Source organism: Crocodylus porosus, unplaced genomic scaffold, assembly GCF_001723895.1.
Source record: "Crocodylus porosus isolate Cpor-Errol unplaced genomic scaffold, CroPor_comp1, whole genome shotgun sequence".
NCBI classification, from domain to species: Eukaryota; Metazoa; Chordata; order Crocodylia; family Crocodylidae; genus Crocodylus; species Crocodylus porosus.
This window is the reverse complement of record NW_017728926.1, coordinates 14,613,146-14,623,856: the sequence shown is the minus strand read 5'-3', so window position 1 is coordinate 14,623,856 and position 10,711 is coordinate 14,613,146. Positions and strand designations below refer to the sequence as shown.

The 10,711-nt window shown below is 51.1% G+C and overlaps 1 long non-coding RNA gene across 1 annotated transcript in view; it reads right to left on the bottom strand.

Annotated features, from left to right (window-relative positions):
- The window catches only part of LOC109314401, a 20,417-nt gene extending 9,922 nt beyond the window's left edge, over positions 1-10,495 (bottom strand). The window contains exon 1 of the long non-coding RNA XR_002102280.1: positions 10,345-10,495. This is a non-coding gene — a long non-coding RNA (uncharacterized LOC109314401). The remainder of the gene's footprint in view (positions 1-10,344) is intronic.
- Between the last annotated feature and the right edge of the window lie 216 nt (positions 10,496-10,711).

The window sequence follows — 10,711 nt, the reverse complement described above, 5'->3', positions numbered from 1 at the left end:
CCACCCTTTTGGAGGCCAAACTCACTCCCTTTTCCCTTGAATACAAATGAATGAACAAACTTCAGCTCAGGACTTGGCTTCCTTCTCAAGGCTATGCTTGACTTTGTTCCTAACTCCTTCCAAAAAGCACCTCCCTCATTTATTTTTTGCACCTAATTAGCAGCCTCCCCTGCTCCAATGAGTCAGCAGAGATAAGGCTGCATCTTACTACCTCGGGGAAACACAGTTGGTTTGTCTTTCCAGATAAAAGCCAAGTAGTGAAGGATGGTGAGTGCACAGATGGGTGGCTGGCTATGTTTCCAATACGTCTCTTTTTCTGCCTATATTGCCAGCAAGCTGGTTCCTTATTTATGATGCTCTGAAGAAGCTGCACTGTGATAATGATATTTCTATTCTGGCACTGCACATGCCCAAATCCTCTAAAAATAACCCTGGCTAGCATGAGGGCTGCTCAACGGCTTGAGTGCAATGCAGAGGTACAGCTCTTTTCTTGCTGCCTGAGTTCACAAAATAGCGTCATGTGCGCTTTGCAAACTTAAGGGTAAGATGCACAGAAATAACCCAGAACACGGTAAACACGTAACGTTTTGACTGGCGCTGAAGCTCCCACTCTCCCCACAGCACAGGAGACGAACTGCAGAGCCGGCCAAAAGAAGCTGAAGCAAAGCCATGCTTTGCTGCCCACTGACGCGTCCCAGCCTGAGCACAGGTAATGTGCAGGGATTCAGTAGTCACATCTGTCGGGAAGAGGAATGTGGACAGAAGGAAAAGGGACTGCAACTGGAGCAAAGGGTGGGTTACTGGAGCAAAGATCATATAGTTGACGCCGAGGGTTCAAAAACCATGGAGTAGGTTCCCCCCAATAACAATAATACATATTATTAAATAATACTGTTAATAATTTACTTTCTGATTTCTTGCTAGTGCCAATACCTAGAGAGGTATCTCATCATTGGAGGTCTTTAAGTCCAGGTTAGACAAATATTTGTCTGCAGTGGTTTAGACAGGGATGTTCCTGAGCCAGTAGTTGGATTAAGTCATCTTCCATGCCCCTTTCTCTGGTTTGGGCCAGAAGCTCCAGTTTTCCTTGGTACCCATGAGGCTAAACATGTACTGCTTTAAAAAGGTCAAAGGTGAGAGTCTCTCCTGATCACAGGACTCCTGGAGCTGAGGCTTTTGGTGTCATGATACTGTGATAAAACCAGAGTCAGCATGGAGATCGCAGCCATCTGTCTCAACACTTTCCCTGGGGAGCTGTGACTTCCATGACAACAAATCCTCTCTTTTTCCCTGCTCCTGATGATTTGGGGAGAAGAAGGCCATTTCCCCAGCTGACAAGGTTCTTTGGGTAGATGTGATGCCTTTTATTAGACCAACTGAATAGCTGCAAAAATTGTTCTTTGCTGTGTTCATCCCTGTGTTGGGGGACAGTGTAAGGTCTCAGCACTGTTTAAGCCAGGGGTGCACAAAATGAGGCCTGTGAGCTGGATGAGGCTTGCCAGGCCATTCTATCCAGCCCGCGGGGTCCCTAAAAAATTAAGAAAATTAATATTTATCTGCCCCTGGCTGCCTGTCATGCAGCCCTCGATGGCGTGCCAAAACTCAGTAAGTGGCCCTCCGTCCAAAATAATTGCCAATGATTCCTAAAGGGTGTGCCACAAGAGCGGTGGAAGTGTGACATGAAAAACGGGTTGGATGGCGCCCCACCCAGCCCAGCCTCTGCCCATCAAGGATGGGGCCCACAGACTGGATCTGGCCCATGGACCCTCTATGTGAAACGTGCTGCCAATTTTAATCCCGAAAAACAAACGTGCCCCAGGTATAAAAGTTTGTGAAACACTGATTTAAGCCCTCAGAAGTGGCACACACATCTCATACTTGCCCTCGTGCGAAGGGTGAACTTCACCCTATTTGAAACCGTGCTCTCACCCTTCCCTCCTCCAAGGATCCCATGAAAAGAGTTTATGGCAATGATTTCATACCCTGGAATAGAGCATCGACCTGGCACGCCTAGCTGTGATTGGCCGCAGCCAGTCACCTGGTACAGATTGCATTCCTCGACTCGATGAGTCGTGCTCTCACGTGCTGGCGTGGGAGGATGTAGGGTCCTCCTGGCATGGATGCTTTGTGCACCGGAGGCCTACCGTGCTCCCTGCAACCCCTGGGGGAGCCGACTCGGCAGCACAAAGGAAGCGTCGAAAAAGGCTCGAGTCCAGCCCAGGTGCATCCATCTCCAACCTCGAGCCAACGCCGGTGGGGAAGGATGAGCAGCACCCGCCCACCTCTGAGCCAACGGCTCTGCTCTTGGTCCCCATGACTGAGTTACAAACTCACCCAAAGCAAAGCAGCGCCCCTGGTAGCAGCACAGCGATTTCTGTAACCGCCTGTGGGATCTGGCCAGCAATCCGACTGCTGATTAAATTAAAAATAAAGGGAAGGGATAGAGACTCTATCATCAAATGATCAAAGCCCATTCTTAGCTCAAGGTCAGTTGTATTGATTTTTATTCTCCACCCCCCGCAATGAAAACGCAGGTTATTTTCAGACTCCCGGAGGTGCCAACATGACTTGGCAGCCGCTAAGGAAGAATGCAGCCACAGCAGTTTTCTCAGAGCCGTAATTACGCTTTTAGGGAGATTAAAGTCCTTGTTAAGAAAGAGTCCTGGCATGGATGAGTTGCTTGGACCTGGGTGAAACCAAACAGCAGTGCCCTGCAGCCAGTCACTTTGGAGAAGTTGGCAGTGTGTCACTTTGGAAGTCAGGCTGCAGCGGTTTGTCAATCAAAGCCGTCCCTTGTCCAGCCTGCAAAGCAAATCTCGGATGCTCGGCCATGCAACAAAGGACAGTTTAGCATGAGAGAGGCCTAGGCTACTCCCAGCAAAGCCGGGCCCCTATATTCTTAATCAAAGCCCGGCAGGACTTGGGTTAGTGTCACCAGGAAAATGAAACAGCAGGTTGGCAGCAAGAGCAGGAGATGCAGCTGAAACCACCTTTCCCAATGATGTGGGTTACAAAAGCAAGTGAAAGGGAACAGCTTTGGCAGCTGCCACATGGAGCCTGGGCTGGGAATGGTGGAGGTCAGCTACACCAGTGGTTCTGAAGCATTTTTGTGCCAGGACCCATTTGCAAACATTGATGGCAAGTCCTGACCCAGTGCCCCTCATTCCTGACCCTCAGCCCCGCAGTGTATGGGACAGGGGGTGTGTGGAGCATGGAGGGTCCCAGGCAGCCCCTTGCAGGCTGAAACTCTGACAGCCAGCGAGGGAGAAGCCATGGTTCCCCACATTGTTCTCCTTTACTGGAGAATCCATTTTTAAAGTTTGTTTGCGACCCCTTTATATATTCTTGTGACTCACTTTTGGGCTGAGTCCGCAGCGTTGAGAAACGCTGAGCTACGTGCAGAGCTGAAGCCCAAGGGAGACAAAGTGCAAGCAGATTGCTGCAGGGTGAGGGGAGGAAATCAGACCCGCTTGCATCCCTGCACAGCTGAACAGGAGGACTGGGGAGCCCCCTCCACCCCATCCCTGAAGCTGCCAGGTGCAGCTAATAACAGGGAAGGGATGAACAATAGTTAGATCCAGTAGGACAAATCCTGCCCCTGGCTGTAAGGGTGCCATTTTAGCCTTGACATGGCAAACAGGTGGAGGAGGGTGAATGCATTCCTCCAGTGCACCTCCCTTACTATCCTGCCCTGCCCAGAGGTGCCTCTTTGCTCAGCTCTTGCTTTGGCCTGAGCTCCTCACTGCTCTCCAGGCTAGCGCTCCTCATTAGCATCAACAGCCTAGAGTGGACGCAGACCCTGGAAGCTGAGGACATCCCCCAGCAGAGCAGTGCCCGGCACCCACTGCCCAACCTGGAGCAACTCCAGGAGCTGGGCTGCCATGGGAGAGCCTACCACACCTAGGCAGCAGCAGTTGGCTCGCTGGGGCTCACTTTCCCAGCCTGCCATCACTGCAAAGGACAGTGTGCACATAGCTCTCGTCTTGTCGATCCCCGAGCTCTCCTGGCTGCTGACATCAGAGCTCCCTCACCAGAGCAGCTCTGCCAGCGCCTGCGAGCAGAAGTTGGCCAGACACACGGGCTGCCTGGTGGCTGTTGCAAAGATTGGCTTTCAAAAGCTGGCCCTGCTTGCATGCCGCTGGTTCCCAGAGACCCCCAGATCTAGCAACCAAAATTGCTAGCTGGCAGCTCTTCCTCTTTCCCTTTGCTCCCTCATCCCCGTTCATGCTGCGCAGCGAGAACCTCAGGCCACGGTCCACTGCCAAGGCCCCCCAAAGGCACCATCTGCACCGAGGTGCTGCCGTGTGCAGCTCCGTATGGCCACGCTGTTTGGCAAGAAAAGAGGTCACATATTGGTCCTCGCTAGCTCAGTGGAAGCTCTCAGCACTACGCTGCTTTCCGGAAATGCCTCTCACATCCTGGCCTCTCCTGCCCTCAGGCCCAAAGCGTCCTGCTCGTGTCCCACCAAGCAAGTCAGGGTCCTACAACCCAGTGCTGACTCGGCAGCATGGCGGTGGATGGCAGCTGAAGTTATGCGGTATCAGAGTAATGACCTGGTATTGAGCACAGCCCTGGGACTCCAGGCCCCAAGACAACAGCTGAGAGCATCTTTCCAAAAGCATCAGCAATATTCATTAGACAGTATAAAGCTCCCGGGATTTCCCAAGGCAACCACGAGTTGTGAAAACGGCCAGTTTCCAGGTGGTGCTGAGCACCTGCCCTCGACAGTCGGACTCCTACTGCAGTGTTTCAGGGTGGGCCCCCGAAGTTGCTAGTTGCTTGGGGAAATCTGTGAGAGCAGAAGTCCACACGGGCATTGCTAACAATGCCCCACGGCAGCCAGGGAAGAGGTGTCGGGGTGTCAAGGAACTGGCAAAGCAGACTGCTGGTTTGTGGGCCTTCTCCCCAACAGGGAAGCTCCCAGACTCCAGCAGAAGCCAGGAAAAATCACAACAAGCCATCCACTGTATGGACCGGGCCTGTAAATGAGATTCCTCTTATTTTGATCTAACCATCTGCTAATGGAAATAGTAATGCTTTGCTGTACATGCTCAGTCTGCGAGGAAAGGAGCCAAGGCTAGGCTGAGCCCACCTTGACACACACACAGCTCTGGCTAAATGTAGTTTTTCCTCTTCTTCTGCAGCGGCGGGTATTGATCGCGGCTGGCGGCAGGGTGCCAGAGGGGAGAAACCAGTGAGCCAACACGCAGGGACAAGCCCCGTGACGCAGTGACCACATGCGAGGCTGCTCTCTCTGCTCTCCCAAAACTTTCTGACATGCACCAAACTCCAAGCACCTGCAGAAAGGTTTCCATTAAAAAGCAACCTCTACCCCCCTCTTAGCAGGGAGCAGCCCCCACATCCCATTTGCCGTTAGACTCTTGGCAGCCCCATTGCTCTGCCAAATATAACAATCAGAAGTAATCTCTAATCCAGTGCAGAGGCAGCCTTTTGATCACATCAGATAGGCCCCCTAAAGTGGATATGCCCTGAAAGAGGCTATTACTGCTGCAGACAATGGAGGTTTCCCAGTGTTTCTGCAAACACTGCGCTACTGATGCTTTCCCAGCTGTACTTCTGGCAGGTGGGTCTGTGGCATGACTAAGCTTGGTCCCTGAACAGGGCAGCTGACCTCAGCAAAAGACTCTTTTGGAAGGTAAGGAAGTGTTTCCAGAGCAATAGACATCCCTGAGGATGTTGGAGCTGGAGCAGACCATAAGGCAGTACTGCAATACAATACCCAGGCTAGGCAGGGTCCTACTGGGCTTCTTACAATCCACTCCCTAGGACTGTCCAGCAAATCAATCCACAGAAACCCATTAAGGCATGACTACTTTTCCCCTAGCCCGGTCAGGAGCCCACCTTTGCTGCTTTTGAAGGACAGCTGAGCAATCTGAGAAGCGAGTCAAGCCGAGCAACCTGAAGGAGATCATCTAAGAGCATTTCCCTGCAATGCCTCTCTGAAAAGCAGGGACACCCCAGCACATGTGACCTGCTGTTCTCTGCGTGGCTTCAGCGCTCATCACACCCTGTAGTCAGTCCTTTTTGCCCTTTAGTCCTTTGGCGGAGAAGCTGAGATCCCCCACCTGGGCACCGCACTTGGCCTGCTTGGCAGACCAGCAGTGGACACGTGCTGGGACTCTTAGCTCAAGAACAGGCTTGCTTGCAGGACTGTACTGCACTTCCGAACAGTTCCAAGAGACAGGTGGGAGAGAAATGGGACCGGAGCAGGACGACTGGCAATCAAGACACCCGAGTGCTGGGTCCAGGCAGGGAGGCAGGGCTGTCTAGGGACTAGATCAGGCCAATTTGTCAGGACATTCTGGGGAAAGCACCTTTGGGCTGACTGCTCATGTCCCAGTCAACTCTCAACTGAGTTATTCCCTGTCAACTTCCCAGTAAAATGGGGTTAATGGTCATTCCCAGCTTTCTAGGCCTTTTGGAGAAATATGGATGGAACAGGTCTCTGCTGAGGTCCAAACGTAAACCTCCCCTATTGCCTACAGCTGTTCTGGGCACTTCGGTGATTTGTTCAAGCACTAAGATAAGCCCCTGAGATGGCAGATCTCATCTGCCAGGGACTCTTGTGGGATTTCAGGCTGGTCTAATCCTACATTTGATTAGGCAAACAGCTGTTTGCAAAGATGCTGAAATCTGCCCTGTGCAGAATTAAGTAACTATCCAATCTCCAAGCATATGATTGCCGCCCACAAAGCACAGTGCGTTCAGGGAATGGTGCAGTATGACAGGCTTTTCAGCCTGGCTGCTATGTCATGTTGAGCTTGCAGTGAAGAAACTCCAATGTCTTTGCAGCTTGGGTGTCTTCTGGAAGCCAACTCCAGCTGGTGGTTCCCTGCTCTGGCTTCCCCTGTAGGTTTTGGGGCCAGCCATGGCCAACACTGTGACTATCCCCATGATTACTGCCACTACTATCTTAGATCTACGAGTCAGAAAGTTGGGGGGTTCCTTCTGTGTTGTGTGAACCAGGTTTTTGTGAAAGCGGGGAGCTAACTGCACTCCCTGAGGCCAAGCACCGTGAATACAGAAGTGTGGTCCGTCTGGGGGGTCTGTCCCCCCCCGTCACACAATTCATCCTAACAGGTGGAGTTCACTGCCTAGATATATCACTGAGGGTGAGACTTTAGTAGTGTCCTGAAAAAGGATTTAGTGTTTTACAAATAATCAGAACAGGCTCAATTACAGCCTTTATAATTATTCAGTAAAACCTCCATGCTTCAGAGTATAAGCCAACCTCAAACTGACAAGGGTCAGGAAGGACATTTCTTCTGTGGTGGATGATTCTGTTTTATTTAGTCTTTCAGAAGCATCTGCCCAGTGCTCCCCAGTCTAATACCAGGCCAAACCCATAGCTTGCCCAATCCAAAATGGCAATATTGAGCTCCTGAAATTGGTCCTAACATCTTGCTAATTAAATATTACCAGTCTTTATCCTGATATCCAGTGATTTCTGTTGCATCGTTTTGGGCTGTTATCCATCTGTGCACACAGCAAGGCTTACAATAAGCTATTCAATGACATGACCCACAGACAAGGCCAAGAGTCCCTTCAGGCTCAAGCATTACTGAATGTTATGCATATATAATCCCAAGATCCGCTGTACGTGCTCCAATAATGGCCCACCGTGGTCTGCACCACAACTACCTAGGGAGCAGGAGGCAAAATATTATTTTGCAGTCAATTGCAAATGCAGGGAAGCTTGTAGCCTGGTGTCTGTATCTGCTCAGTTTCTCTCTCCTTGGGCCGGGACTGCAATCACAGGAAACTTGACCCAGAGACAGAAAGCAGGCACAGCTGACGTGCTGCAAAGCCATGCCTCTGTGCGTGTGTGCTGCTGATTTACTACTGGGGCCTCCAGGTGACACATTCGATTAAATAACATGGAAACGGCAAAATTGAGTGGGTCATAGGAAATGAGGCACACAGGAAGAAAGATCCCAGCTCTGGCAGGTAACCGTGAGCAGATCACAGCACTTCTAGTAGACAAAGTTTCACCTGTAGTCACAAAGCTTTGGAAACCAGCCTGTATTTGCATGATGGCACATAAGCTCATCCATCTCCATGCTGCCGGTCGGGAATGCAAGCCCCAGCCTATGCAGGCGTCGAACAAATGAATGACATGGGCATCTCTTCTTGCAGGGACAAGATAGTTATTGGTTTGTTACCCTGATAAAGAAATGCAGCTCAACCCAGACTGTTTGAGGGACAAGAAAAAATCCACACATGATAGCATTAGATGGCCCAGGCCACTGACAAATGAAGGATATGGGAGGGGGAGCAGAGCACGGGCACTACTCTCAGCAGGGGAGAGATGGTCCAGTGCACCGGACTCCAGCTGGGGACCTCTGTTCAATTCCCTGCACTGGCACAAGGACAGATTTGTAGATGGGTTTTGATGCTGAAAGATGCGGCTGGGGGGATTATCATCAGGAGCTAGAGCTCAAACACACCTTTCAGGGGGACTAAATGCCTTCATTCCCATGTAGGGATAGTATCATTCCCCCTCTGCCTGGGTGATGAGAAGATCAAATCCAATACGGACTGGTGTGCTCTCAGTGACTACGCTAACTTCGACCACGCATAAACGGGACATCTCATGGCGTGTACAAACGCCCTGAGATAGAGCAACCCTCTCCGTGGAGATCAAGTTGCAGTTGGCTGCCATTACTCACATGCTAAATCACCTTGGGGCAGTGCTGCCCTGCTACACTCTCTGTATAATAACTTGTATTAATGTGATACAGGGGCCCTGGCTATTGGCCATTTGAACCCTGTGCATCTCTCAGATGAGGGGAGAACATCACTTCTATGTCCAAGGATCCATATTGTCACAGGGCTGGCAGGATGGGGGTGGGGGTGGAAAGGAACAAGAGAGGAACAGCCCAGAGGAGGCTTAGAGCTAAGCACTGGTCAGGAAGGACTGCTCAAAACTGACTACTTATATCCATTGCTATGGTAACACCTAGATGCCCTAGGTCCAAGGTAACACCTAGATCATGCAAGCATGGTCAGATCCCAACATTTCAAGCACTGCCCAAGCAGCGCCTGCAGTGAGGCACTGCTGGTTGAAACAGGCATGGCAGAAAGAAATCCTTGTACAGAGAGGGGCGAGGAGCACCAAGATGAAGCGACTTGCCAGAGGCCACACAAGAAGTCTGTGGCACAGCAAAGGACTGCACCAGCTCTCCTGAATCCCAAGATCCTCCTCCCTCGCTCCGACAGGCTCACGCTTCCTTTCTGCTTCATGCATACAAGCTGCAAGAGGGAGCTTCTAGGTTTCCCAGGGTTCCTTGCCTGTAGGTCTGATGAAAACACTCTCTCTGCAGCCCCGATGCTCCTAGTGACCATCTCTCCATGTGAATGCCTGGACCTGCTCAGGCACTGCAAGAGAAGCTTCAGCCCTGCCTGAAGGCGGCCCAGCAGCAGGCAGGCAAGCAGGGCCCAGGCAGCACAACAGCACGTGCTGGGCTGATTAGGGGCAAGGATACATGGAATGGGAGTCATGCCAGCAAGGAGGAGGATTTCAGTGCAAGGAGCCAGGATGGAGGGGATGACAAGGACGGCCGTTCTGGCTTGAAGGAGGAAAATCGACATGGAAACATCACTCTTGACCTCCTCCCTCAGATGCTTTGGCCCCCGCAGGAAGGGGGTCAGTGATGGCACTGAAGCAAACAACCTTCACAGGAGATGCCTGTGTCTGCTCGGGGGGGGGAAATGAACTGTCTGACTGCACCAGACCAAACCCCAGCACCTCTGCCACAAGCATTTTCACTAGGACAAGACCAGGGAACAGCTTCCCACCCCCAGCACAGCCTTCCCTCTCTCTAGGAGGAGCAAGTCCGCGGTCTGCAGCCCTGCCAGACATCTCCTCCAGGTATCCATGGAAGCCAAGTACCAGCTCTGCCTGGCACCTCACAGCTCGGGGAAGCAAATTGAACCTTTCTTTTGATGTAGCGAAAAAAGGTTAATGCAATTTAACATTTAAAAAAAAAAATCTTAGCCTGAAGCAGACTATTTTTGCCTGACAGAGGCGATGATTCAAAGCCGGGGTCAGTGCGAGGAGCTTGGCTTGTGCACCTTCAAGCAAATGCTGATTTTTCTTCCTTTTAGTATAACAGGAAAGGGGAGGGGGGGGATCCTGTTAGCAAGACTAATCCAGGGACATTCACTTTTACAGACTGGGCGAATAGCTTTCACCTAATCTGGGGAATGCATGCTATTTGTATTGGAAATTACCCCAGATTATACACACCAATTTGACTGTCACAGATGCAGCTTTAAATCCCCCCATTTACCAAAGCAGTAACAGCCCAGCAAGGTACTCACAGGTGAAGCCATCCCAATCTTTCTCCCCGGAGGACTAGGTATCGACCGGTCAGCTCCGTGGCACCAAAGTCTGTGGAAATATGCAGGATTTTGCCAGCTGACTTTCTCGCCCCATTTTTTAACCCCTCCCCCCGTCCGAAATGGGACATGACCAATCACATCCCTGCAACATAATCTGTGTGCTTTGGGAAACGCTGGAGACATCAGATAAAGATGCTTCGCTTAACTGCATGATTTTACACAACCGCTTGTCGGAGACAAATTAGTATCAGGGCCACGTACGTGTGTTTCTCTATTATTGCTTCATTTCCATATCTGTGCTGGGAGAAAGAGAAAAAAATCAGGAGCAGCAGCTGCCAAGGGGCTG